Source organism: Hemiscyllium ocellatum, chromosome 11 (assembly GCF_020745735.1).
Source record: "Hemiscyllium ocellatum isolate sHemOce1 chromosome 11, sHemOce1.pat.X.cur, whole genome shotgun sequence".
In the NCBI taxonomy this organism is placed as follows: domain Eukaryota; kingdom Metazoa; phylum Chordata; class Chondrichthyes; order Orectolobiformes; family Hemiscylliidae; genus Hemiscyllium; species Hemiscyllium ocellatum.
Genome location: NC_083411.1, coordinates 74987224 through 75015223, shown reverse-complemented (window position 1 = coordinate 75015223; position 28000 = coordinate 74987224). Strand labels below are relative to the sequence as shown.

At 41.2% G+C, this 28000-nt stretch overlaps 1 protein-coding gene across 8 annotated transcripts in view; it reads right to left on the bottom strand.

Annotated features, from left to right (window-relative positions):
- Positions 1–28000, bottom strand: part of elf1 (E74-like ETS transcription factor 1) — a 269290-nt gene that overhangs the window by 75519 nt on the left and 165771 nt on the right. Inside the window, exon 1 of one of the 8 annotated variants that reach the window (XM_060832625.1) lies at positions 26654–26672. The exons of the other annotated variants lie outside the window; for them this stretch is intronic. The gene's annotated coding sequence lies outside the window, so the exon portion shown is untranslated. Of the gene's footprint in view, positions 1–26653; positions 26673–28000 lie in introns of those variants that run through there. 8 annotated transcript variants of the gene reach the window in all.

Here is a 28000-nt window from a genome sequence, read left to right as displayed (position 1 = left end):
AGTTGCAGTGGGAGAGGGACTCCCTGAGATTCTTGTAGAGAGAGAAGGAAAACTTCTTCAAGGCAGGCATCCTTGCATGAGGATTCACAGTGGGGTTAAAATCAACGAGGTAAAAACAATGACTGCAGATGCTGGAAACCAGATTCTGGATTAGAGGTGCTGGAAGAGCACAACAGTTCAGGCAGCATCCAAGGAGTACTGGAAGAGCACAGCAGTCTGGTTTCCATCATCTGCAGTCATTGCTTTTACCTCGTTGATTTTAACCCTACTGCGAATCCTCTTGCAAGGATGCCTGCCTTAAAGAAATTTTTCTCTTCTCTCTACAAGAATCTCGGCGTCCCTCTCCCACTGCAACTCCCAGGTCATTTCCTACTCCATGCTACTTTCTCCCCACCCCCACCCTCCTCTAGTTTACCTCTCCACGCTTCAGGCTCACTGCCTTTATTCCTGATGAAGGGCTTTTGCCCGAAACCTCGATTTTACTGCTCCTCGGATGCTGCCTGAATTGCTGTGCTCTTCCAGCATCTCTAATCCAGAACAAAAAGAAATTGCCAATAGTTCTGTGTATTGCTTAGCTGTGTAATGACTGCAGTGTACACACAGGCACACACGAGGCTTTTTTCTGTGAAGGTGCTGCACATATGATAACTAACACAGCTGTATCCACAAGTGTTGAAATTCTTTGTCTAAATAATGTATTTGACTATTCGTGAAGAACAGGGCTTGGATTTTCTACAATGTCAACTTGACTTTTGCGTTGGCAATGTATCAATTCACCAGACTTAACATATGTATCCATTTACAACTGATTATTGTTCCCTGCAAAAACGCAGAGAGGTGCAAACACTGAAGGGAGTGGGGGTCATGCAGTAAAAAGAGTATTTTAAAAAAATTTTTAAAAAACATTTACAAATGTGCATTGCTGTCTACAAAGGGACAGACCTTTTAATCTTACTTTCAAGAGCTGAGCAAACACAACAAAAAAACAATTTCTTTACATCGCTGAAGTAAACAAAGAGCACTCTGATCTCCTTTGTAGGTATGAATTCTTCAATGAAGGGTGGATATTCAAATCCTACTTTCCTACCCTTTCCTGAACGTTCGGTTCCTTCTTTTACAATTTACTCAGTTCCTATTTAAAATTTTTATATTCCCAGCCTCAAAAGCTAATCATGATCAGATGCTTCAGATGAACAATCTAGATGAAGGAACCGAGGGTACTCTGGCTAAGTTTGCAGATGATACAAAGATAGGTAGAGGGAAGATAGCATTGATCAGGTGGGGAGGCTGCAGAAGGATTTGGATAGGTTAGGAGAATGGGCAAAGAAGTGGCAGATGGAGTACAATGGGGGAAAGTGTGAGGTCATGCACTTTGGTAGGAAGAATAGAAGCATAGGCAATTTTCTACGTGGGGACAAAATTCAGAAATCTGAAGTGCAAAGAGACTTTGGGTCTATATCCAATAGAGTTCTGAAGGATGGTGGGGGGCGGGGAGGGGATCTAATTGAAACGTACAGAATACTGAATGGCCTGGACAGAGTAGACGTTAGGAAGAGGTTTCCATTGGTAGGAGAGACTAGGACTCGAGAGTACAGCCTTAGAATAAAGGAAGGCCTTTTAGAACAGTGATAAGGAGAAACATCTTCAGCCAGAGAGTGGTGAACCTATGAAATGCATATCCACAGAAGGCTGTGTCAGCCAGATCATTGAGCATGTTTACGACTGAGGTAGATAGGTTCTTGAGTATCAAGAACATCAAGGATTATGGGGAGAAAGCAGGAGAATGGGGTTGAGAAACTTATCAGCCATGATTGAATGGCGGAGCAGATTCGACGGGCTGAATGGCCTAACTTCTGCTCCTATGTCTTATGGTCTTATTCCAACTGCCTCATACATGGTAAAAGGTATCCTTTAACTTTCCCCTCCATTCTTCCAATAATGATTGTGATTTATTAATAACAGGAAACAATCTTTAATTAGTTAATACCTAAAAACCTTTTCATAATTCTGAAAATGATTAAGAATTGCCCTTAAAATTTCTCTGTTCAAATTGTGAATATTTCACACTTCATTTCTACTGTAATTCACTGGCTTAGTAGATGTTCTCGTCTTTTGATGTCCTTTTCACGATGAGCCTAGGATTGCCTGTAACATCCCAACTCTGACAATTCCAACAATACCTGAAAGTTGAGAATCCTGAAACTTTTGTTTTTCGAACCAATGCTTGATCCTTGCTATGTGGTTTATTTCAATCCAGTCGAAACATTTCTAAAGGATACTACTTAGACCATGTAAATATTACTCACTTCACTCACACACAACGATCATTGAGAATATCTCAGGCTTCCAGAAATTGCTGGTACAATTGCAACATTTAAGAGACATTTGGATGGGTATATGAATAGGAAGGGTTTGGAGGGTTATGGGCCAAGTGCTGGCAGGTGGGACTAGATTGGGTTGGGATATCTGGTCGGCATGGAAGAATTGGACTGAAGGGTCTGTTTCCATGCTGTACATCTCTATGGCTCTAAGACTTCATTCAGTTCAGCTTTATGTGACACATTTGCCTAATGTTTGAATTGAGCTATCCTTGGTCCCTGACATTTTTTTATATAGCAAAGATATCCTTAATTTATAAAGCTTTCTCTACAAATACATACAAAAGGTTCTAAAACAATTCTATTCAGTCTTTGCAGAGAAAATAAAAAAAACATAAGGGAATTTGATATTCCTCAATGCTTCACTGCATTTGCAAAAGCAAAGTTATTTTCTACTTATACATGATCTATTTACATTCATTTTGATGCAACATTGTAGTCAGAGAACTAACGGATCCTCTTTATATTATGGCAGGAAAAACCTTAGATAGTGCACTTTCCCCATCGTGCCTTGGCAGCAGTGGCCCCAAAGCTTCACTATGTCCCTCAGCACATAGTCCTGAACCTTGAAACGCGCCAGTCTACAACACTTGATCAAGGTCAACTCTTTGCTCTGGAAGACCAACAAGTTTTGGGTATACCAAAGAATGTCTTTCACCAAGTTGATAGTCCTCCAGGCACAGTTGATGTTAGTCTCGGTCTGTATCCTGGGAACAGCACATAGAGCCTTATATCATAGAGCTGATCATCACAAAGCTTGACAAAAGCCATGAAGTAAAAAACAAAGCAGATAGAGCTATGTCATTCACATCTGGAAAGTACTACCACATACCAGGATCATCAATTGCCTGAAGAATCAGGATGACTACATGACAGAATAATTAATTAATTGATTAAAGTAAAACAAAAAGCGTGTGGATACTGGAAATCTTAAATAAACACAGACAGTGCTGCAAAAACTTATTAGGGCCAGCAGCATCTTTGGCAAGAAAAACTGATTCGTTTAGGTCATGTTCAATTATGAATTTTCAATTATATGAAAATAATGATAACTTGGTCATTTGATAGACACTTGGGTTTGCATCCTTATAAATTTATTGTGAATGAGGAATTTAAAAAACTTGACTTGAATTTATAGATTGAAAATGAACAAACTACTACTTTTGAACACAATTACACGAGTGTATTCATAATTTGAAATGGATCCTTTAGATTTGAAACCTAACAAATTTATCTGATAAAGGGGCAAAAAGAAACAGCCATCAATAATAACTATTATAATTCACCAACCACAATTGATAATTTAAAAACAAACATTCTACATAAAGGTTCGCATAACAGTCAATCTAAAAATGAACTTCCTGAAAGTACTGGCATCTACCTCAGGTAAATAGTTAAATGAGGCAATCTATCATGATGTCCAAGATATAAATCACTATTATCTACCAATTATGGAGGCCTCAGCCAGATTTGTTCTAATTAAGTAACCATTTTACCTCTCTCTTTTCTCTCTTTTTCAAGGGCAGCACAGACCAATGCAGAAAGTATTTCTCCACTTTGCCGCCTCACATCAGAGCCAATTCAGGTCTGATGGAACCAGACTGTCCAGTTTACACACCAATCAGAACTTTCTCTAGGCTGTGTGCTGACTTGTCAGAGAGAGATCAGATTACAACTCATAGGCAGTTCTTTAAGTACCTGCATATACGATTAAGCACAGCTTTGCCATTCCGATAGTCACAATAAATCTTCATAATTTCGAGCTGAACAATGCATCTGTGTCTCCAGGGTGAAATGCAATACCTGCAAACCAGTTCAATCTGTGTGCTTGTAATGCAACAAATTCAGCTGTCGAGTCCAAACTATTACACAGTACAAATAATTAAACATAAATGTCACGGCTCACTGGGTTAGTGCACTGGCAATCAACCCTGCTATTCCTGGAGTCATCGTAAAAGTTAATGATTTTGAAAAGTATGCAAAATTCCCCAATTTATTTGGCTTTTTGACCCAGGTTGACAGAAAGCACAGACCAAGTTACTTTACTTAACAAGAATTACTATTTATCACAAATAAATCGACTGTAGCTGCAGGTGAACAATTATGATCCAGTGGCATAAGTTCACTATTTTAAACTCTAACCCATGTATAAACTCCCTCATAAGAGACATACTGACACATAAAAATAACATGGATATCATAGGTGAAGGGAAAGATGAGAAAACAGTTCAGCATTCTCAGGGTTTGCTGTGATTATTTTTGTGCTGACAAGAATGTTGCTTCCCAGTCTTTTTTTCTCCAGATGCATACACTGATTTTCAGGAGGCACAGGGTGAATGTTTCATACTTATAAACGTCCCAGTTGTTAATCAAAAGCTACAGCTTACAGCTATTTACAAAGAAGGAAAAGTAAATAGGTTTTCTTCAGGCTTAAAGTGTTTTTACTGCAGAGAACAGAGCTCCTGCGCTGCCTGAGATCTATGGCTTGTTCAGTGACCTGGGAGCCAATCACAAATATGTTGCCATGCAGAAGGTCTCAGTCATTGATAACTGGCCACTAACACATAGACCAAACAGCTACTTGTTGCCAAGTGAATCTCCATTTGCATAGCCATTGGCTTCAGCTCATCTGCAAACCAACCATTATGCTTGAACCAGCAGTTGTAAAATTATCACTTAGAATGAGTGTTAGGTTACTTAATTTCAAGAAGTCCCTCATCAATCCATGGTCTTTAAAAATAAGTGTCACAAATAGTCCATCAGTGCCAGATGTATATTGAACCAAATTATTATAAAGGCAGCCCTGCTGTCAAGACAATATCATCCACTGATAGACACTAGATTCCTGAAGCAATGTTCAGATCAGAACTTAGTCACAGGAAATTTCCATTAGAACAACAGAAAAGGGTTAGGGATTTGCTTCAAAGCATCCATGAGGTGGTCAAACGGCCCCGCTATTGTGACAGAGTCCCTACGTTGTGCCCAGCCAAAATATGGAAGGCTTGTGCAGGAAAGCACAAAACATCTTGTGTGACATCACGGGGAACTGGCAGGGGTGAAGCAGAGACTTTGGAAAGAGTGGGCAAATTTCAAAACAATCTACCAAAAACTCCGAGCCTTCCCTGCTTTTGGCAAGGTCTGCAGATTATGCATTGGACTTCTCAGAATCTATCAAACCAGAATCATTCTCAGTCTCAAGGAAATGCTGGAGAGTGAAGATGAAGTTAACATCTAGTATTAAGATGTGAATCCAATACTCCATATCCCATGAGAATCATAGAATCCCTACAGTGTGAAAACAGACCTTTCGGCCCAAAAAGTCCACATCAACCCTCCGAACAGTATCCCAGCCAAACCCATTCCTCCTCATTTACCCCTGACTAATGCACCTAACCTGCACATTCCCAAACACTATGGGCAATTTGACATGGCCAATTCACCTAACCTGCACACCTTTGGGCTGTGGGAGAAAACCAGAGCACTTAGAGGTAACGCACGCAGACAAGGGAAGAACATACAAACTCCATACAGTCACCTGAGACTGGAGACAAACCCGGTTCCCTGGCGCTGTAAGGCAGCAGTGCTTCAGGGAGGCCTTCGGAGGGTCGGTATGGACTTGTTGGACCAAATGGCCTGTTTCCATACTGTAGGGATTCTATTCTATTCTATAATATGAGAAACCCATTAATGAAAACAGTCAGCTTCAGAAATTACACCCTCAAAAATCATTCTATTGTTTCTAATTCAAAAAGAAAATCAAGAAATCATAAGTCTTCATTATATTGTTAACTCATCAACAAGTTTGCTTTAAGTGAACGAAGAGATTACAGTTGACCTTTGGACTTAAGATCAGAGCACTGTGATGCTAATTGATTTATGGAGAAAGGAGGCACTATTCATGAATGGCAACTGAGAAAAAATGCAGGAGGCAAAGGCTTATCAAAGTTACTCATTTGATGATTCAAACTTTCATTCTGTTCCAAGATGACCTAAACCTAACATGATTTCGCACAAAGAGAGTTTTATGACAGAGAGGGACAAAGGGCAGAATCGTTGTTTGAGACTAATAGTGGCAATGGGAAGTTCTTCCACTTGGTGGGGGGGAGGGAGGTTGGGTTTTCTTGTGCAATTAGGTCCGCAGCTTATTGAATACCCATGTGCGTATGAAATACCAATGCTTACAAGCAGGCAAGTGGGGAGTCCGTCCTCCAATGAGAATGTTTGGGGTTCAACTTCTGTTAGCCATATTTAAAAGGCACCCATGATGCATCACTCAATTTCTGCTCATCAACCACACCCACTTCCCAGGACATTAGATACACAGCAAAGAGCCTTTGGAGGTTTTCCTGAACGCTATCTGGGAGAGAAAGGAAGCATTTATCCTCGGGGTAGTGATAAGACGCCATCCTAAATAACAAATTACAGCCAGGACACTGGTGTCAGCCATTTCAACACCCATGGACAGCTCAAGAGAAAGCGGCTTCGACATCGCAAAAGGATGAACGATCTGCAGTACTCCGTTAGGGTTGGTATCACTGTCTATTCAACGCTTCTTGCTTTGGTCAATGTGATTTTGCACTCTTAAGGTTGGCATTGCGCAGGACTATCAAACACTGCCTAACAAGATTGTGCTGGTGAATACAATTCCACCAAGCTAGGATGCTAATGGGCATTCTCAGCTTGCAAATGAATGTAAAGAGGTTCTTGACCACCAAGATTGGAAGAGTTGATCCACCTAAACAAGTTCTAAAGGGTCCAAATTTCTATCCTATGACCAGGAAACTGATTCATTGCTTTCCACCCATTGAACTCCCTTGGTTGCCCTTCTGAAAGCTTTGGGTAGGCCCTGAAAATTCTGGCTGTAATTTGTTTCTTTTCAAAGCTGCTGCTACAAGTATTTAACCAGATGAAAGAATATTTCTAATCTTCTGATGTGAGAGATTGAATTCATTTAAGTTTTGACAAAGCTATAGGGATGTGCAGAGGCACAGGAAGACAGCATTCTCTTCAAGACACAGCAGTGCATCTGTAACCATCAGGCACATGACCCTGAATTATTTTCTTCAATTTTGGCTGAGTGGCATCACACTGTTCCCTTGGTCAGAAGGTCATAGATATAAGTCCCATTCCAAAAGCTGACACTTGCACACTGTGCTAAAGAACTGTTGCACTGCAGGGTGTCTCATTTTTCAAACAAGGCAAAACTACACAACAACACTAACAAGTGTTCTTGCAGCATCCAAAACACCATTTAGACAGAGGTGGGACACACCACCAGCACTTCACTGGAGGCTGTCACTGATGTTGTTACCTAGTATGGTGATGAAACATCTGAAAACAAACCATCCAGTTCAGCGAACTAACTTACATACTTATCAGCTCACAATTTATCTCATTGCTTCATTTGTAAGCACTTACACTGCACAAATTAGCATTGGCCTTTTTGGAAAACAGTCCTGCACTTCAGAAGGTAATTTGGCTAGTGTTAAGGCAATTTAAGTTGGCAACTGTGGCTCAGTCACTCCTGAAACAGATGTTTGTGGGTTCAGGTCTCTTGAAACCAAATGTCTAGCCAGATACTCAGGTGCAGCAACGTAATTCGGCAGTGCTTCAGACAAGATGCTGCAATGAGAGACTCTCATCTCTCACATGGGTATAAAGGTTTATATGGAAATTTAAGAGCAGGAGCAATCCCTGCTGCATTGATCAATAGTTTTTTTTATTAGCCTTATTGAAACAAATGATCTTATCCTGCACTAATTGCTGCTTCTAGGAGCTGATCGGGGTTGGGGGGGTAGCAAATTAGCTGTTGTGTTTTCTGTGGTACAACGACGACTACATTTCAAAGTACCTCATTGATTGCGAAGTGTTTTGAGATATCCATAATCTTAAAAGGCACAAAATCTTTGTAAGATCTTAAGATCATAAAAGATATTTTTGTTTTTATAAACGCAACTACCTTTATTTGCAGGCTGAACAACATTATAAACAGGAAAAATGTTCTTGAATCCCAGCAAACATAAATATTACATATTTCTTTTGATTACGATAATCATAAATGCTGTAATTTGCCATTCATTAATCTTCAAGCTCCCTTCTCCAAAAAAGATAGTTTAGAGGGCTGAAGTACTGTTTCCATAGGACCAAAGAATCCTCTAGGATCTCTCCCAAGTGGCTGTTTTATGTGTTAACCCTCTAGTTGGATTTGACATGAAAATTGTTTTCAATTTCTGGGATTTTCATTAATGGCTTTGTTAAACGCAATGTGTTTTAAACTGACTGTACCACACCCAGCCTAATTTCCTGTGTGGATGACCAAATGTTTCTGTGGCAGATGGAGAATGTGAAGAACTACCAGTTCAGGAGGATGCACAATAAGTAGACTTCTAGGCCCAAAGCAAACAACAGTAAACACAACACCAATTTCCGATATTTTCCTATCGCATTATAATCACACTAACATGGTGATTAAGTAGTCATTGTGTTAAGTTCCTACAAATAAGTTCCAACAAATAAGTGGCAGACTGAAAGTCAGGAAACATTACTATGGCAATCTTCTGAACATACTAAAACACATTTTCCTCTTTAGGACTCAAGTATAAAACACAGGCTGTGCAGTGTGCAACGATAACAAACAATAGAATTCTTCCCTCTTCACCCCATTTCTCAAATTAGCTGACCTTTCATTCACTAATGGACATTAATTTTCAGGAAGATTACAAAACATTGTTCCTTGCATCTGTCCAGATCATGCTACATCGACGAAAATTGCTAATGAGCAATATATTGTCCATTGAGACTTGCCTGGGTCTAGTTCCACAGGCAGTTCTCCACACCATGGCCTGGGGCCACTCTTCAATGTGCCTGTCTCAAGTGCAAGTGGATAGCATTGTTCCAGCAAAGTGGGCATCACAGCCAACTTCACTCTTATTCTCCACCACACATATTCCAAAATAAGTTACCAACAGCAATTAGGAACAGGAAGGCATTCTGATAAATTTCACCCCTTTAGCTCCTATCCCTCAACCACATCACACACAGAAAAATTAATTGATCATCACACAGTATGTGGAATTTTACTGTGTCCAAATTGGTTACCAAATTATATTACACCAATTGAATCCTTCCTTCAACATGATTTCTGCTATGAAACACCTTGCTATGGCATAAGACGGGCTATATGAATACCGAACTTTCTTTATCATCAATAGTAGAGCTGCAAGTCTTAGCTGAGAGCAGTTAACTCAAATCAGACAGAGTTACAGAGATGCTCAAGACTTGATTTTGCCATGTCTTTCTCGATTACTTATTGAGGGAATGAATTTTAGATATGTTTGAAGATATGGTTCATTACAAAATTACATGAACTGCTATTTGAATACAATCATTTGCCCAGTTGCTCTATCAAAACCCATTCACCAAGATTTTTTTTTAAAACTACTCATTGGGTGCACATCACCTTCAAAAGGAAACACAGACGTAAAAGTATGATCTGATTAGATAATTTCCACAAAAGTTAGACACATTGCTTTCAACCAGCAGATTGGTGCAAGGCTTTTGCTCAAGTGTATCTGAATGTAGCTAAACATGCAGCAACACAGAGGGAAGGCAATCTAGAATGAGAGGACAGCTTCACTTCATTCTGGCTATAGATTAACACACAAAACAAAGAGGAGTAGAATTTAAAGGAGCTAAATTAAGAGGTAAAAGTGACTCGGCATTAAAGTGATGAATGTATAAATGGTCACAAATGAGATTGCAGGTTGGTATGTTACGTACAGACTGAAGCATAATGTGGACTACAGCTTCTCCTCAAATTGCGGGAAATATGTTGATGTGACAATTGGAGCAGAGGAAGGGAAAATCCTGCAGGTCATTTCCACAGCAGACCAATGAGTCCCAAAAGAGTTGATGACCAAATAAATTGTACTTGGTATGAAAGGAACGAGCTTGATAGACTGAATGACCTTTTCTAACTAAGTGACCAACACAACCCTCCAAGTGGGTTAACTTTTATTTTGAAGATACCATTCTGTAGGAACCAGCACTGCACCAAAAAGACCATTACTTATGTGATGTAGCAAGTTAGCAAATCATAGCAGATATCATGCGAAAAACACAAATTTCCAGGTTTTTTTTTAACAGGTCCATGCACATGATACTGGCTGTCACCACAGGCCTACATTCAGCTTTAGGTATTCAAACACTGTGAATGAAATGAATGACTTTTATATTCAACTGAATAGACAAGTCGTTTTTGACAGAGAACTATATTTGTTCTGTCAATGCCAATTGTTTTGTCAATTTAAGTCGAAAGGATTTTACAGCTGGGTGACAAATAGATTTGAATGTGACACTGCCTGAGCACACAATACTTCAGAACAAAAACAGAAATCACTGGAGAAACTCAGCTGGTTTGGCAGCATGCAAAGCAGGGTCAATGTTTCAAATCCAATGATCCTTCATCAGCACATTTTAAAAAAAGGTTATTGGACCCAAAAGGTTATCTCTGCTTTCTCTTCATAGATGCTGCTAGACCTGCTGAGTATCTTCAGCAATTTCTGTTTTAGTTTCAGATTGCCAGCACCCACAGTTTTTTTTATTTACCACTTCTAAAGGTTGCTACTTGAATGGAAGATGTCCTGTGCAGTTAAGTGTTTTGAAGAGAAGAAACTAGACTTGGTTGTGGAAAGTACATTTCGGACAAGGAACAATGTTAGATCATTGAGTTGCTCTATCATTTAATAAGATCATGCCTGATAGGATTGTAATCTCAAATTCACATTCTCACCTACCCAGATAACCTTTCACACCCCTCCCCTCACAAGAAATGGCACTGTCTATATTAAAAATGTTCACGGACTCTGTTTCAACCACCCTTTCAAGATGAGACTTCAGAAGATTCACTATCTGGGGAAAAATTTCACCTGATCCCTATTTTAGGTGGATAACTGATTGTTGAACAGTATCGTCCTGTTCTAGATTCGCCAATAACCCACATTCAACCTGTCATGACCGCTCAAGATTTTATATGTTTCCATCCCGTTGATTCTTATCTGCATTCCAGCAGATAAAGGCTTAGTGGCTCCAACTTTTCCACATAAGACACCCTACCCATCCCAGGTATTAGTCTGGTAAACTTTCCCTCAAGTTCTTTCACTGCATTTACATCCTTCCTTAAATATGGTGATCAATAATGTAGACAGCACTCCAGATGCAGTCTTACTAATATCCTATATTAGTTAAGCATATGCCTCATTGTTTTGGTTAAAAATTCAAAGGGTCTCAGAGTACACATCAGTGGGTGTGCTCCCAGCTTCACCATTCCTATTAGGACATTAAGGAGTTATGAGTAAGGGAAGTGGCAAAAACTTCAGCAAGCTTACAGTTGAGAAATACTTTCAAGCGTTAATTCACATATTTCAAAGAGCCTCCATGCAGCAAGTAGAAAAAAAAAGATTTGCGATGGCAATGACATTCTAGTGCAGACTGAAACAATCTTATTCCAGGTTCCATTGTGATATTACTGCCATGCTGCTTAAACTGCAATGTACAAACAGGAGTGGGTGCAGAACATTCTCTATTCTCAGGTCAGAGGCAGAACCACTCCGCCTAGGCTGAGGACTCTCAATTTCTGACCCTGGTGCCAAAGTGTAAAAACAATTCAAACAAAGTGGGAGGCTACTACTGAAAGCAGCCAGCAGTCTGACTGTTCAGGAACCTGTAACTCTTAATCTGTGGAGGTGAATTGGTACACAGTGTGTGCTGAAATACACAAAAGTGCCTTAAAGAGAAATTACAGAAATTCTCCACAGAGCCACTCAAATGTAACAGGGCAGGGGATCAGAGCGATGAGGAAATACTTATCAACCTAATCCTCTAGATAAGCAGTTGAATCATGTTTATTTATGACTTTGATTTGAACCTCATTCAGGATTTTATAGTGTCCTTTAAAAAGTGGCACACAAGGCTGAAAAATGTGTTTTCTTGATTTAAACGGATTTTCACTTTGGGCAATACTTTCTTCAATACGTGATTGGACTTCATCTACTGCTTCATGCAAATGTGTTCCTGTTGACAAAGTCTGAAAACAATCCAAGGCTGCACCTCTCTCTTTTAAGGCAACAACTTGGGATGAGAAGTAGCCAACACACCAAAGCAAGGGGCAGAGAATAAACATGGCAAGGCAAAATACAACGGCATCATCAGTTTGTGAGAATGAACACGCTTTCTGCGCCCATCCTTTCAGCAAAGAAATGGTTTGTAGGAGAGGGCCAGAGGAAGAGGGAACAACAGTTTCACCAACTGAGATTGTTTTATTGTTTAAATTTTGAAAACAGAACTGGCATAGCACCACAGAAAGAGGCAGGGCGAGAGCTGGAATCAATCATTCTGCACAATGGCTGCTAGCTCCCTCCAGTGGGTTTCTATCAAACTATTGTGCAAGCCATTTGAAGGAAATCATTGATACTCAAGACAGACATGTTAAGCAGTATGCCGGAAAGGAATCTGAGCCTGTACCTGGGGCGGAACAATCTTGGGCCAGAATTCATGAAATTCCTGAATGGAAGCCCAACTGGAATGCACTTAAATCGAAAACATGATTGACTTAAGAGTTCTTCTGCCAATGTTCTATCTATTTCCAGGAAAGAAACACAAAGAGAGAGGGCCAGACATTAAATCAAGTCTGTTTCCACACTCAGGTGGATGCAAAAGACTCATTATTACAAACAAGATTGAGGGAGCTATCCACAGGGTTCTGGACAGAATTTCTCTCTCAAATCAAACTCATCTAAACAGATTACCTGCCTATATATCACATTAATATTTAGTCTCAATTTTGGACTTTCTTTTAATGATTCACAGGAGAATGGGTTGAATTTCTCCTCCAATGTCCTAACATTAAATTTTCTTACATCATCCCTTGACCACAAACCAACTCTCATTTCCTGACTGAGGAAACAGTCAGGTCGAGTCAGCTGTGCAGTTGTTATAGAAATTCTGCAGATAGAGCATATGAGGGGGAAGAATATGCAAAGACTTTCCGTGATAAACACTTGCAATAGCTATAATCAGTTAAATTGTGGAACAAAAGTCCTGCTTTGATTTCCTCTGCTCTGAAAGTTGCTCAATTTAATCTGGAGTGGCAATTAGAGTACAGCAGCTCTCCTCAAAGTGACAGATTTAAGGATTGAGATTCTGTCAAATCTCTATCAGATCGCTATCACAGACTGATCAGTCAGCAGGTGAGGAGCCATAGACCAGGCTTTGGTTTTAATACAGCTAGGTTCTCAGGAATCGATTTTTAATTAGCACAAATGAGCAGAAGGTAGCATATTATGCAGCAACAAGTGTCACAGAGCAAGGTTTTCCTCAGTGGATCGCTTCGATCAGGCAGAGACCAGCTGCACTGTAACCCTATTCTGGGTGCATGTCAAAAATACACCAATGTATCAGACCACACAGCTTCCACTATATTTCCTCCCATTGCAATCACTTGAATGCTAGACAAAGGAACACTGTAGCTTTCAATGTCCAATGAAAGTTACAGCTGACTCAGCTGGAAGTGAGTTGAGTGTGTGGTGCTGGAAAAGCACAGCAGGTCAGGCAGTATCCGAGGAGCAGGAAAATCAATGTTTCTGACTGGAGTCCTTCATCAAGAAGGGTCAACTGTCAATTTTCCTGCTCCTCGGATACTGCCTGACCTGCTGTGCTTTTCCAGCAACACACTCTCAACTCTGATCTCCAGCATCTGCAGGCCTCGCTGTCTCCCAGCTGGAAGTGAGGCTTGGGGAAATGGTTGTGGGGTTAGGTTCTGTACAAGGGAGAAAGGAGCTTCTTGGTCATTTCAAAACTATGCACTATTGACAGAGTTAAGGTGCAAGTGGCAGCCAATCAGTAAGCCATCTCTCTGTTGCTGGAATAGCAGGCTCACTCTGGAGGTTGCGGCTGTACACTTCCACCTTTCTGAACTGGCCTGGCTCTCAGTGAAGGGAGCTCACTTCTTTTGGAGCAGGATCATTGGGCTCAAAAAGGAAAGGAAAAAAGAAACAGGTGCTGGCACAGTATACAGCCATCTGAGAAAAGCCTAGGCCAATGACCTAACATAAAATCAGAGAGGCAGAGCCACTTGCAGCATTAGAGAAGGCCATTCAGCCCATTGAGGCTAACATGACTCTCAATAGAGCAATATAGTCAGTCCCCTAACCCCACCACACCCCTGCTCAATCCCCACAGCCCTGCAAGCTCATCTCCTTCAAATCCCCAATCCAATTTAACTTTGAGTTTGCTGATTGCCTCTGCTTCCACCGCATTCATGAGCAACGACTCAAGAGTTCCAGGTCAGTTACTGTGTCAACAAATTCAATAAGGCAAACTGTAATTTTTTTTCCCAAAATCAGAAGTGAAAAATTACTGAGATTTGCTCATAGTATTTAAATATGCTTTATTTTGGAGAACAATAGGATCTGGGATAAAGACAATCCCAGATCATTCATCCATTGATGTCCAGAAGGTCTCAGGTACAATCCCAGCCTTTACTGAGTTTGATGATTACGCAGGGTTATATTTCAGAAACAAAGATTTGTTGCATTTGGGCTCAGAAATGGTTAAAACTTTAGGCGCAGTGAGTACCTCCCACTGTGATAATGTCATGGGGACTTGGTCAGAGCAAAGTGCAGTGAGTATGAGACAGCCTGGAATTAGAGAAACCCCAGAAATGTTGCCATGGAGGATAAATTCATGTCATCTGCAAATAGTTGCAGTTATGCAATAAACTTCATATTGCTAACTCAAATAGACTCTTCTATTTAGACCAAATAGTCAGAAACGCAGATTACTTTGGGCTTAAAGAAACTCCACCCGCACAAGAGAATTAATGAACTTCTGTCTCCAGGGTGGAAGGAAGAGCAAAAGGGCTCTACCAACAAGGCAGCTGTGTTCTTGAGCATTAGTCAGTGATTTCTGTTAGAGGGTGATGTGAGAGAGCAGTAAGAAAGAGCAGGGATGTGCAACAGTCACTAAGTACCTCCCAGCACAGATAATCCCGATTCAGGAATGACTGCACAGAAGGTTATGAGAATTACTGGCACTCTCAGAAACAAAGCCCAGTTAACAACTCCAGGAGAAGGAAGAAAAAGAGAAAGGAGGGTGAAAGAAATAAAAAAGGCAGGAGGGAAAAAAAGTGTTTTAATATTGTGTTTGCTTTTATTCAAGTTTCAGGAGGCTTGGACTCTGAGCAACTCCCTTATCCTGCTAGCACCATCATAAACCTTCAATTTTAACCGCAGGGTAAGAGCCAAATCCAGGTATGAACCAGCTGCTGTCCCCAATACTTGTCTCTGTTATTTGTTGCTGCAATAAAATATTATGTTAAAGTCCACTCTAGCCCAGTCTAATTGGAATGGTGGCTCTGCAGTGGGCTCTTGCTAGGATCCATCACACTGCCAACCATTCTGGCAATTCCCCTCCTCCTCTGTCTCTGACTGATACCTTCCCACCCCCTCAAATTGTCACCATTAATTACACCTCCTTTCCCTGTCACACTGCTTCCCACCAATTGTCACTGCCCCTCCCCCACAGTATCACCCCTACCTGCCAACTGTCCCTGCATTTCCCATAGCTAATCCACGCTTCCCCTAGACACTACGGGTAATTTGGCATCACCAATCCACCTAATCTGCACAGCGTTGGACTGTGGGAGGAACCCAGAGAAAACCCACTCAGACAAGGGGAGAATGTGCAAACTCCACACAGACAGACCGTCACCCAAAGGTGGAATTGAAGCCGAGTCCCTGGTGCTGTGAGGTAACAGTGTTAATCACTGAGCCACCATGCTGCCAGTCAACTTCCGTTCCGCAAAAAATCTCTGATTCATTCTTGCACAAAACGCTCTTGGGCAATATTGTCTTTCTCTCAGGCTTCCAGAAGTGCCAACCTTTTCAAAGTATTTCCCACAGCTCCCACAGCTCCTTGGCAGTGTGAACACGTCTGATTGTGGAATCTTGTTTTTGAACAAGCCTAAAGGCCTGGCCAACAAAACACGGTTCCACTTCGTTCACAACTCCAGCGATGAAGAGCTACCAAGGGTCCACGATCCACACAGTCCCAACCAAAGGAGAAACCAGTTGGCTCAGCAGAATTCCCTGGATCTTAGTAAGAGCCTACGGCAGAGGCACTATTCCAACCACACTGGACTGGAGTGAATTTTGAAATAATATTTTTACCTCAAAGACAAACAACAGAAGAAAAGTATTGGTGACTGCACACACTAAACAGTTGGTAGACACAGAGAGATTTAGGGCTTAGCGAGTTTTAAAAAGACTTGTAGCTCAGTTTGAGGTTCTGGCTCAGCGAGCAAACCCACATCCAGATTTAGGGCATTAAATTATGACAATATGAACTTACTGAATAGTGTCCATGAATTGTCATTCCATTCATTTACATATAAATCACATGACTCCTAAAAACTGTGTCAAGTTCAACATGCTCACAGCCCATCCAATGGCTTCGTGAGATACTTCCTTCAAACTGGAAGATCATAAAATGACTTCGTTGATCTAGTTTAGTGAGATGATTGAAAGCCAAAAGCAAGCAGTTATAGATTCAGAGACAGAATACTCAGAAGTGATTTCGGAAAATACTCCATCCAACAAAGGATGTGGAAATCTAGAATTCTGACCCAAACAGCTGTTGAGATTCAGTCAACTGAAACTTCAAGAATGAAGATGGATGAACGTTTGACAGATGATGGTATGAACAGAAGTGGAGCTAAAATGGATGTATGGAATGGAGATGCAGGTTGTCCATATTATGTTAAATAGCAGAACGGGAACAATAACAATGCCTGTCACTAACGTTACTTTAAAGCATCTGCTACTGGAAGTCCAAGTGGAAGAATAATCACTCGTATTTAGATAACACCTATAAATTATAGAGAAAAATCCCAAAGCACTTAAAAAGTGTACAGAAGTCCAGAAACAGAAGGCATAGGTTTAGGATGAGAGGGAAAAGATTTAAAAGGGATCTAAGTGTCAACTTTTTCATGCAGAGGGTGGTGCGTTTATAGAATGAGCTGCCAGAGGTAGTGGTGGAGGCTAGTATAATTACAACATTTAAAAGGCATTTGAATAGGTATATGAAAAAGAAGAGTTGAGGGAAATGGGCCAAATGCTGGCAAATGGAACTAGATTAGTGTAGGATATCTGGTCAGCATGGACCAGTTGGACTGAAGGGTCTGTTTCCGTGCTGTACATCTCTATGACTCTGACTTTATAATGAAACAGCATGTTGAAGGAGGAGATATGAAGCATCACCTACATCACTGTAGCCAGTGCCAGAAGTGGGAATGTGGTTGATGTATAGTCATGCTATTGTATATTATCACGGATGGCACGGTAGCTCAGTGGTAAGCTGCCTCACAATGCGAGGAACCCAGGTTTGATTCCTGCCTCGGGCAACTACCTGTGTGAAGGCTACACATTCTCCCAGCGTCTTCATGGGTTTCCATCGGGTGCTCCAGTTTCCTTAGACAGTCCAAAGATGTGCAGGTTAGGTGGATTGGCCATGTTAAATTGCCCATTGTGCCCAAGGAACTGCTGGCTAGGTGGGTTGGCGTCGGAAATACAGGGTTACAGGAATAGGATTGGATGCTCTTTGGAGGGTTGGTGTGGGCTAAATGGCCTTTCTCACTATTGGAGTTTTATGACTATGGATGTATTCAGTACTCTGTCATCTATCCTTTAACCAGCTCAAGACAGAACTTCAGCTTAAACCACAGAATCATACAGCACAGACAGAGCCCTATCTGGTCATTGTCAGCTCTTTGAAAGCAAGCTGTCTTAAGACCCCATAAACCTGTACATTTTTAGAAAACCTTTCAAGTGCGTTTCAAATGATATTTGAAACACTTACTTCTGAATTTGCTTCCCCCATACTTTAAGGCAGCACATTCTAGAGTAACATAACTTGTTGTGTAAACATCTTGTTCCTTATCTCAAATCTGGGTCCTCCAAGTACTGAACATCTTCCCAACGGAGAGTTTCTGCTTATGCCCTACGAAGAGCCCAAATAACCTGAACACCACAGTTAAGTATTTCAACATATTCCCATCAAAAAACTTCCAGTTTTTCTAGACTCTTCGCATTCTACTCGAGTTTAGAAACATGTACCTTATATGTCTTTCATAAATCAATGATAAATTACCTTAAAGCTCCTCAACAAATTCTAATTTAGCTGGAATACATTCGTGGAACAAGTTTTAATTTTTAAGCACTTGCCTATACTTTCATGAAAGCAAAAGAACATTCATTTGATACCAGTGACAAGAACAAACATGAGACAAAGCAACCACATCAGAGAACTGGACCCTTATAAGGGGAAGTTAAAGCAAACTAGTCAATCATGTCACATGGGTTTTGGAATACTAAACTTGCCCACAATTACTATCCAGCACAGCCCGTTCCTCATTAGAAGCTCAGCACTGGTTCAACGGACCAGTTTTTGGTTGATAACACTGACTCATTCTGAGAAGCAAACAAGACTAACAACTTTATGAAGCCAGCATGATGTGACAGTGGCGCTTGTCAGGCTGGAGAGAATGAAACGTGAAACTTCTGCAAGCAACTCAGATCAATCAAAAGGCACTAAAATAATCTCGTTTAAAACGTCAACACTTATTCATCAAGAAAATGCTAGCAAAAAGTAATGGAATATATAATGAAATAAAAATAATTCAGAAAATCCAGTTAGCTGAAATCACTGGAAATACCTGGGCAAGCTTATGCTCATATCGCAACCATTGATGGGCCATTCACTAGTTGCCCTCTGCAATGTAGCTGCTTCACACACTTCCAGCTTTCCAAACCTGGCACTGTTCAGCTGTGGGTCATTGCCATGTTTAGGTCATCAGAACTCTCTGAAGAAGGGTTACTCAACCTAAAACTTTGACATGGCTTTCTCTCCACAGATGGCTGCCAAACCCGCTGAGCTTCTCCAGTAATTTCAGTTTTTATTTCAGATCGCCAGCATCCACGGTTTTTAGTTTTATCTTTGCATTATAACATGCATGAACAGTCCAATTAAACCAATCTTCAGCAACCTTATCATCCTTTGCCTTGAAGTTGTTCAAGATAGTTATTTAAATAACATTCCCTTGATATGTCTCCAAATTAAGTGCCCTAATTAAAGCGCTCACAATACACCACTGCATCTTTTTATTATATTCACTTGAGGGAAATGGGAGATGCTGTCTGGCCAGCTTTTATTGCCTATCCCTAGTTGCCTTTGAGAAGGTGGTGGTGAGCTGCCTTCTTGAACCGCTGCAGCCCATGTGCTATAGGTTGATCCACAATAACCTTAAGGGAGAAAATTCCAGGGTTTTGACCCAGTGCCAGTGAAGGAACAGCAAATATTATTTTGAAGTCAGGATGAGGAGTGGCTTGGACGGGATCTTGAAAGTGGTGGTGTTCCCATGTATCTGTTGCCATTGTCCTTTTAGATGGAAGTGTTTAAGAGTTTGAAAGATGCTGTCTGAGGATCTTTGGTGAATTTCTGTAGTGTATCTTGTAAATAGTACACATTGCTGCTACTGAGCATCACTGGTAGAGGGAGTGGATGTTTGTGGATGTGGTGTCAATCAAACAGGTTGCTTTGTCCTGGATGGTTTCAAGCTTCTTGATTGTTGTACTGTACTCACCCAGGTGAGTGGGGAGTATTCCATCACACTTCTGACTTATGCCTTGTCGATGGTGGACAGGCTTTTGGTAGTCAGAGGGTGAGTTACTCACTGCAGTATTCCTAGCCTCTGACCTGTTCTTACATTCACTGTGTTTATGTGGTGAGTCCAATTTACTTGCTGGTCAATGGTAACCCCCAGGATGTTGACAGTGGAGGATTCAGTAACTGTAATCCATTGATATCAAGGGGCAATGGTTAGATGGTTTCTTATTAGAAATGGTCATTACCTGGCATTTGTCACTTGTCAGCCTAAGCCTGGATGTTGCCCAGATCCTGTTATATTTGAACATGGACAGCTTCAAAGAATTACGAATGGTGCTGAACATTGTGCAGTCATCGACAAACATCCCACTTCTGACATTATGATTAATGGAAGGTCATTGATGAAGCAGCTGAAGATGGTTGGGCCTTGCACACCACCCTGAGAAACTTCTAGAGGTGAGATTAGATTAGACTTACAGTGTGGAAACAGGCCCTTCGGCCCAACAAGTTCACACCGACCCGCCGAAGCGAAACCCACCCATACCCCTACATTACCCCTTACCTAACACTACGGGCAATTTAGCATGGCCAATTCACCTGACCCGCACATCTTTGGACTGTGGGAGGAAACCGGAGCACCCGGAGGAAACCCACGCAGACACGGGGAGAACGTGCAAACTCCACACAGTCAGTCGCCTGAGTCGGGAATTGAACCCGGGTCTTCAGGCGCTGTGAGGCAGCAGTGCTAACCACTGTGCCACCGTGCCGCCCACAATGCCACCGTGCCGCCCACGGATGATTATCCTTCAATAACCACAACCATCTTGAAATGTGCTGGGTGTAACTCCATCAAGGGGAGAGTTTGTCCCAATACTTATGGATTCCAGTTTTGCTCAGGCTATTTGATGCCACACTAATGTCAACTGTTGTCACTCTCACCGCACCTCTGGAATTCAGCTCTTTTGTCCATGTTTGAACCAAGGCTGTAATGAGGTCAGGAGCTGAGTGGTCCTGGTGGAACCCAAACTGAGCGTAACTGAGCAGGATATTGCTGAGTGGGTACTGCTTGATAGCACTTCCATCACTTTACGGATGCGCAAGAATAAACTGATGGTATGGTAATTGGCTGGGTTGGACTTGTCCTGCTTTTTGTACACATGTACACATGACATACCTGGGCAATTTTACACATTGTTGGGTGGATGCCAGTGCGGTAATTGTACTGGAACAGCTTGGCTATGGGAGTGGCAAGTTCTGGAGCACAAGGCTTTAGTACAATTGCCAGAATGTTGTCAGGGCTCACAGCCTTTGAAATATCCAGTGTCTCCAACATTTTTTGTTTTCACATGGAATGAATCAAATTGGCTCAAGACTGGAAATCTGTAATGCTGAGGACCACTAGAGATAAATCTACTTGGCACTTCTCACTGAAGAATGAATGCTTCAGCCTTATTTTTGCACTGATGTGCTGGGCTCTTCCATCATCGACGATGTGAATATTGGTGAGGCTTCCTCCTCCAGTGAGTTGTTAAACTGTCCACAGCCATTCATGACTGGATGTGACAGGACTGCAGAGCTTAGATCTGGTCAGTTAGTCGTGGGATTGTTTAGTTCTATCACTTGCTGCTTTTGCTGTTTGACATGCAAATAGTCCTGTTTGGTAGCTTCAACAGGTTGACACCTCATTTTTTGATATGGCTGGTGCTGCTCCTGGCATGCCTTCCTATACTCTTCATTGAACCAGGGTTGATCCCTTCGCTTGATAGTAATGGTTGAGTCAGGGATATGCCAGGCCATGAGGTTACAGATTGTGCTGGAATACAATTCTGCTACTGTTGATGACCTCAATAAGCTAGTCACCACCGCCCCCCCTCCCCTCCTGTTTACAGTGAAGAGAGAGATTTTGCTTTTGTCAAGAGCTTTTCATACCTTGAAAGCATTGCAAAATAATTCATAGGCAAAAAATTACTTTTAAACCTCAGTCATGGTTGCTAAATTAATTTGCTTAAGTGATTTGAGGCAAAATATGACACAGTGAAATGCCTCGGAATGAGATCAAAACAGTGTCCACTAAGGATTTAACAATGCAATCTTCCTGTTGTTGCTGCATTTTGGACTTTGTTCACATGAAATGGCTGAGGTTGTCCTTGGTAAACAGTGTGGTGTGAGATGGGCCTTTCAGATAGAGATGCTACACATCAGATAACTGAGCCACAACACTCTGGTGCAATCTGAGCTTCAGTGACGTTGGGTATTACTGAACACAAAGTTGGTGCTTGGTCTGCAGCAAACATCTGATCTCCTCTGCAAGAGTGCATTTTTGCTAGAACAAGCTAAATGAAATATTGGGTCTTCATTCTGCAGTGAACCGTGAAGTTACAGTTTAAAACTCATCATTGGTGGGAAGCAGATTTCTCAGTACAGTGTAAAGAAACTAAAGAGATAGGTAGGTAGGGTTGAGGCATTGGAGGGGAAGGAATACAAGAGTGGGAATTTTACACTTGAGGTGTTGCCAGATCAGGAATCAGTGACGATTACAGCGAGCTGTACATGTAGAGTGCATTGGAGTACAGATAGCAGAATTGTACACAGTATAAATGTGCTGTAAAAAAACTAGGCCCAGACATTCCTGTGGTCTCTCACTGTCACACTCAACTCATTTGCATGGGGTAAGCTCATAAAGTCAAAGAGTTGTACAGCATGGAAACAGACCCTTCGGTCCAACTCATCTATGCGGACCAGATATCCTAACCTAATCTAGTCCCAATTACCAGCACTTGACTCTCTAAACCCTTCCTATTCTTATATCAGCCTCCACCACTTCCTCTGACAGCTCAATGCTCTGACAAATTAAGGCAAGCATACCAAATGCCTTCTTCACTATCCTACTTACCTGCGACTCCACTTTCAGGGAACTATGAACCTACACTCCAAGGTCTCCTTGTTCAGCAATGCTCCCTAGGTCCTTACCATTAACTGTATAAGTCTTGCTCTGATTTGCCTTTCCAAAATGTAGCACCTCACATTTACCTAAATTAAACTCCATCTGCCATTCCTCAGCCCATTGGTCCACCTGATCAAGATTCCATTGTAATCTGAGGTAACCTTCTTCGCTGTCAACTACACCTTCAGTTTTGGTGTCACCTGCCAGCTTCCTAACTATACCTCCTATATTCACATCCCAATCATGAACAGAGCCACATTCTGTATCACAAACAGCTTTTCATTTGATAATACACTTCTTGCTAAAGTTACAAAAATGACAGTTTTATCAGAGGTGCATTTTAAAACTCTGGTCAACCCTAAAGCTTGCAGGGGTAAAGAAAAGCACAAAAATAAAAGGATTATGTCGTAAAGCTAAGTGAGGGAGGTGATTTGGCCCATTTAGCTAACCCTTCTGCACCAGCAATTTCCACAGGAATTTTCCCAAATCCCTGCTTCTGCCTCAGCAAAAGAACGGCAGAAAACCTAAATAAATGCAGTAAACAGCAGACTTTACATTAGATCTCCAGGGAAACTCCTGTGGAAATTATCCGAAGCTTTTCCCTCCTAGTCATTTCTTAGTGCGTGACCCAGTTCCTGACGTCAGTCCTGCACTTGCCTTTTGCCAGTTTGTACCTTTTCTGGTCATTTATTTTTGACTCAACTTCAGATTTTATTGCTGTAATCTCTGTCAAACATTAACACAAGTACTGTTTACCTTCAGGCTTTTCAATATGTACTCCCTTTGTTACAGTGCAATAAGGTGTTGTACACATCAACGTTCAATGTTGAACTTGGTTCAAAGTTTTCCAAAAGAAATCGGTAACTAACTTGCAGATGTTACTACAGAGATATCATTCTCTCCATTCACCAGCCTCAAACAAAATAAAACACTAATTTTAGTAGGAAATGCCTCTTGCATTCTCGCAAGACAGGCAAATGTACTTTAGGTACATACATTTATTCAACAGATATCTTTCACCCTTCAGTACCCAAGTAAATAAAATACACCCAAAACAAAAAAAAATTGCTTTTTGTTTGATTATTTTAATAAATGTACAAAAGGGTTGAAGTTCAAACATATACAGCATGTAATGAGATACACACAGTCATATTTTATTACTCAATCCAAAGTCCAGTTAGCCACACCTAGTTATCCAGGTGGCCACATGTGGACAATGCAAGCCCCAGCACACTAGCTGCTGCTTGCATTAGGGACCTCTGCCACAGAGAAAGGTAGTGTGCCTGCAGATTAGTTGTGCAGTGAACTTTCAGAACTCATTAAATCAATGCAACTCTGTTCTCTCATTACTGAACCTTTCCTAGCCACCAGTATAAACACAGTATTGAGTAAATGCCAGCGCTATATTAAAGATGGACAAAAAAATACCAGGCTTGCCAGTGACACTTGCATCCCACAACTGAATAAAAAATTTCACAGCTTGTTGCTTGCAGACTGCCCATCAATCAATGCTTGCAAGACAGCCAAAAGGGTTTTATTCCCATAAATCAAATGCTCAATGAAATTTAATAGACTGTGATAAATTGCAGACACAAGATTGTATTTTTGCACAAACTGTAAACACAATATCAACAGAAATACATAGGTAAATCTCTTAGGCTGACATACAATCATGACAGCACTCTTGAAGACCCAGCTCTGAGCAAGAATACACTTGCATTTCTCCAGCTTTAATAACCTCCAGATATCCCAAAGTGCTTGATAGCTATAAAAGTACTTCTTGAAGGGGATTGCACACTGGCAGCATGTCATATTCTAGGACACCGTCAGAACGCCAAGTGAGAGTTCAGATGAGTGGTCATTCAGCTGGAACTGTGGCAAAGTTTTGAGAACTGTCCGCCCAATCAGGTTCAAACAGAGGCTGTTCTTTTCACCAAATTAGCCAAATTCCCAAGTGGTCAGAAGATGGGCTTACTGTCGAGTTAAGGAAGGTGGATGTGCTCTCCAGTTTACAGACAGAAGCGGGAGGCAAGTCTGTGAAGGAAAGCCATGATGTGGAGGTGCCGGTGTTGCACTGGAGTGGACAACCTGTTGGACTATAACCTGGTGCTGTGAGATTTTTAAACTGTGAAGGAAAGGACATCCTAAGACGGAGTCACCCTCTCATCCATTTTTTTTTCCAGAGTTAAAATAAATAAAGTGCTTTATAGCATGCATCCCGAGTAGAGGATACCCATCTCGAAGGCATCCTGTGGCAGCTATGGCATCCACGCAGACCTGAAGAACCATTTTACCTCTCGAGTGCTTCCTCTCATCCTGCTCCACTCTGCCCAGCAGAGACCACCTTCAGGCAGCTACACTGTCCTCTATCAGCTTATGGGCAATCTGGTGGATGACTGCGAAACCACAGCCAGCCTTCTTTAAAACAAAACTTTGCGGTCACTAACTGGATTAATTTAAGAAAGAGTTGGATAGAGCTCTCAAAGATAGTGGAATCAAGGGTTATGGAGATAAGGCAGGGAGCGGATACTGATTAGGAATGATCAGCCATGATCATATTGAATGGCGGTGCAGGCTCGAATGGCTGAATGGCCTACTCCTGCACCTATTGTCTATTATCTATGGTCTATTGTATAACTGACAACCCTCCAGTGTGTAAAGCAATAGTTCTAAAGGGGATAATGCTCGTGTTACATAGACATTAATGGAATGGTTGGAATTAATGAGTCTGTGAGTGGAGACAGAATTTCATTTCAGCTTTCAGGTTATAACTGCACATAGATGATCAAATACTTATGCCTAGTATCCAAGGCACCTCTCATGCTCAGTCCACACAAGATGTATCTGTACCAGCTCTCTAAAGTCTTCGTAACTCCCCCTGGTTAAATAGAATTGCACTTTGTGCTACCCATGCAATAAACCTTGTTGACTAAGAACAGTGGAGATAGTGAGCACTGCAGATGCTGGAGAGAGTCAGAGTGGAGAAAGAGTGAAGCTGGAAAAAGTATAGCGGGTCAAGCAGCATCAGAGAAGGGAGTCAGTGTTTCAGATCAGAACCTCTCATCAGGACCATAAGAACAATGCCTCTCCTGTAGTTGTTCTACCACTAACCATTAGATCAGCTGAAAGGCAAAGGAGGAGTGCTGACAGCAAACACTCTACCCAATGATGACATTTGTGGTTTAATATATGTTAGTTCACACAGCATAAAGCTCCGGTTCTTCTGGAGACACATATCTGAAGTTTAGTCACAATGCTAATTACTTACAAGGCTAAAATATGAGAACATTACACACTTGGTCTGGATTCAGTGTTTTTTCTGATGTTACCGTACATGACACACATGTAACCATTGATCTCCATGACAGAGAGTGAGACTGAAGGCAAGGCAGGTATCTTTATACTGGAATGTCACATGTCATGATGTCATGTAATTGTCTAAGTACTAGATCATATGTGAACGATGGGAATACCACAAGGTAGCAGGATTGAGCTTTAGGGAAAACCACGTTCAACACCTGCAGCTCTACTTCTACTCCCCCACCTCTTGGCACCCCCCCCTCACCCCCCACCTCAGACTAAGGAGCCCAGTGGACCCGAAACAAACCCTTACCATGACCTTCGTTTCTCTCTTTACAGAAGATGATAGGAGTGTTGAGCTTTTCCAATGTTTTCAGTTTCTATTACTGAAGCATTATAACTCGTGCAGCTACTTATGACATAGACATTTCCAGGGGAATAAATCTTGCCTTCATGAAAAATGCAAGAGCTGTAAAAACAGACAGCAGACTGCAAGTTACAGCTTAATATAACATCCCTTTCATTGCTTCAGTCCTTTGTTTAACCCCACAGCAACACATCATTGTACAGTTGTACTGAATATGCAAAGCAAAGTCCATAATAACTTACATTCAGTACATCAAATGAAGAAAGGATAGTATTTTACAGTAATTTGTGGTGAGTAATAAATATGCCTACTGTATTAAATTCAAAGTAACGATTGCTTCAGAGCTACTCACAATGCATGCAGTTAACAAACAGCATTCACACCCATATATCTGCTAATCATACACTTCCCTTTTCCATTTTAAAAACGTTCTGGTTAAACAGGTTCCACCGACAAAGCCGAAAGCTTTTAAAGCCACACTCACGTTCAATTTAATTTGTTAACCCATAATGTTCAACATGCAGTTTTAACAGTTTGTGTGATTCATAACACAAATTTACAATCGATATTCAGTCCCATGTTTTCTCACTCTTGTGTGCAGCTTTTTGGGCTGTACAATGTGATTCACGTGATATAACTGATCGCATGACTATGATCAGAGATAGAGAAGGCAGCAGTCTAGAATGAGCATGCCAACTGCCTTGAACAAGAGAGAGAGCTGTATTTGATCATCTACTTACAGATCTCAATAAAAAGATTGCTATGGTTCATAAGGGGATGAAAATCCTTCCGTACAGCTAACCAGTACATGCAAATACACTCAGCCCAGAGAAATTCTAGACTGGAAGTGAAAGCAGCCATAAGTATATAACTGGGGGGGGGGGGGAAAATTATGTTTGGGACCCCTCCAAGTACAAAGGATGGAGCGGAGAGTTTTATCTTGCAATTCATCACTCCTGAACTTTTTAAACAGTAATGTTGCCACTGTAATTGGTACCATTTTAATACTGTGAACAATTATGTTCTGACAACTTTGATGACCAAAATCTGACATGCTTCATTTAGCCACAAGAAGCGTACTAGATAGCTGAATGAGACAAAGTTCTGTTTCTTGTGAAAACTTTAATGGCTTCCCCCTCAAAACAGAAAGCAACTACATTAAGAGGTCGCATGGCTATGACAAGGTCTTGGTGTAAAATTGTTTTTATTCAAACATCTCACTTTTCATTTAAAAATTTGCATACATTATCATTTGCATCACATAGCCTAATAGACATAGTCACGAATGAAAAT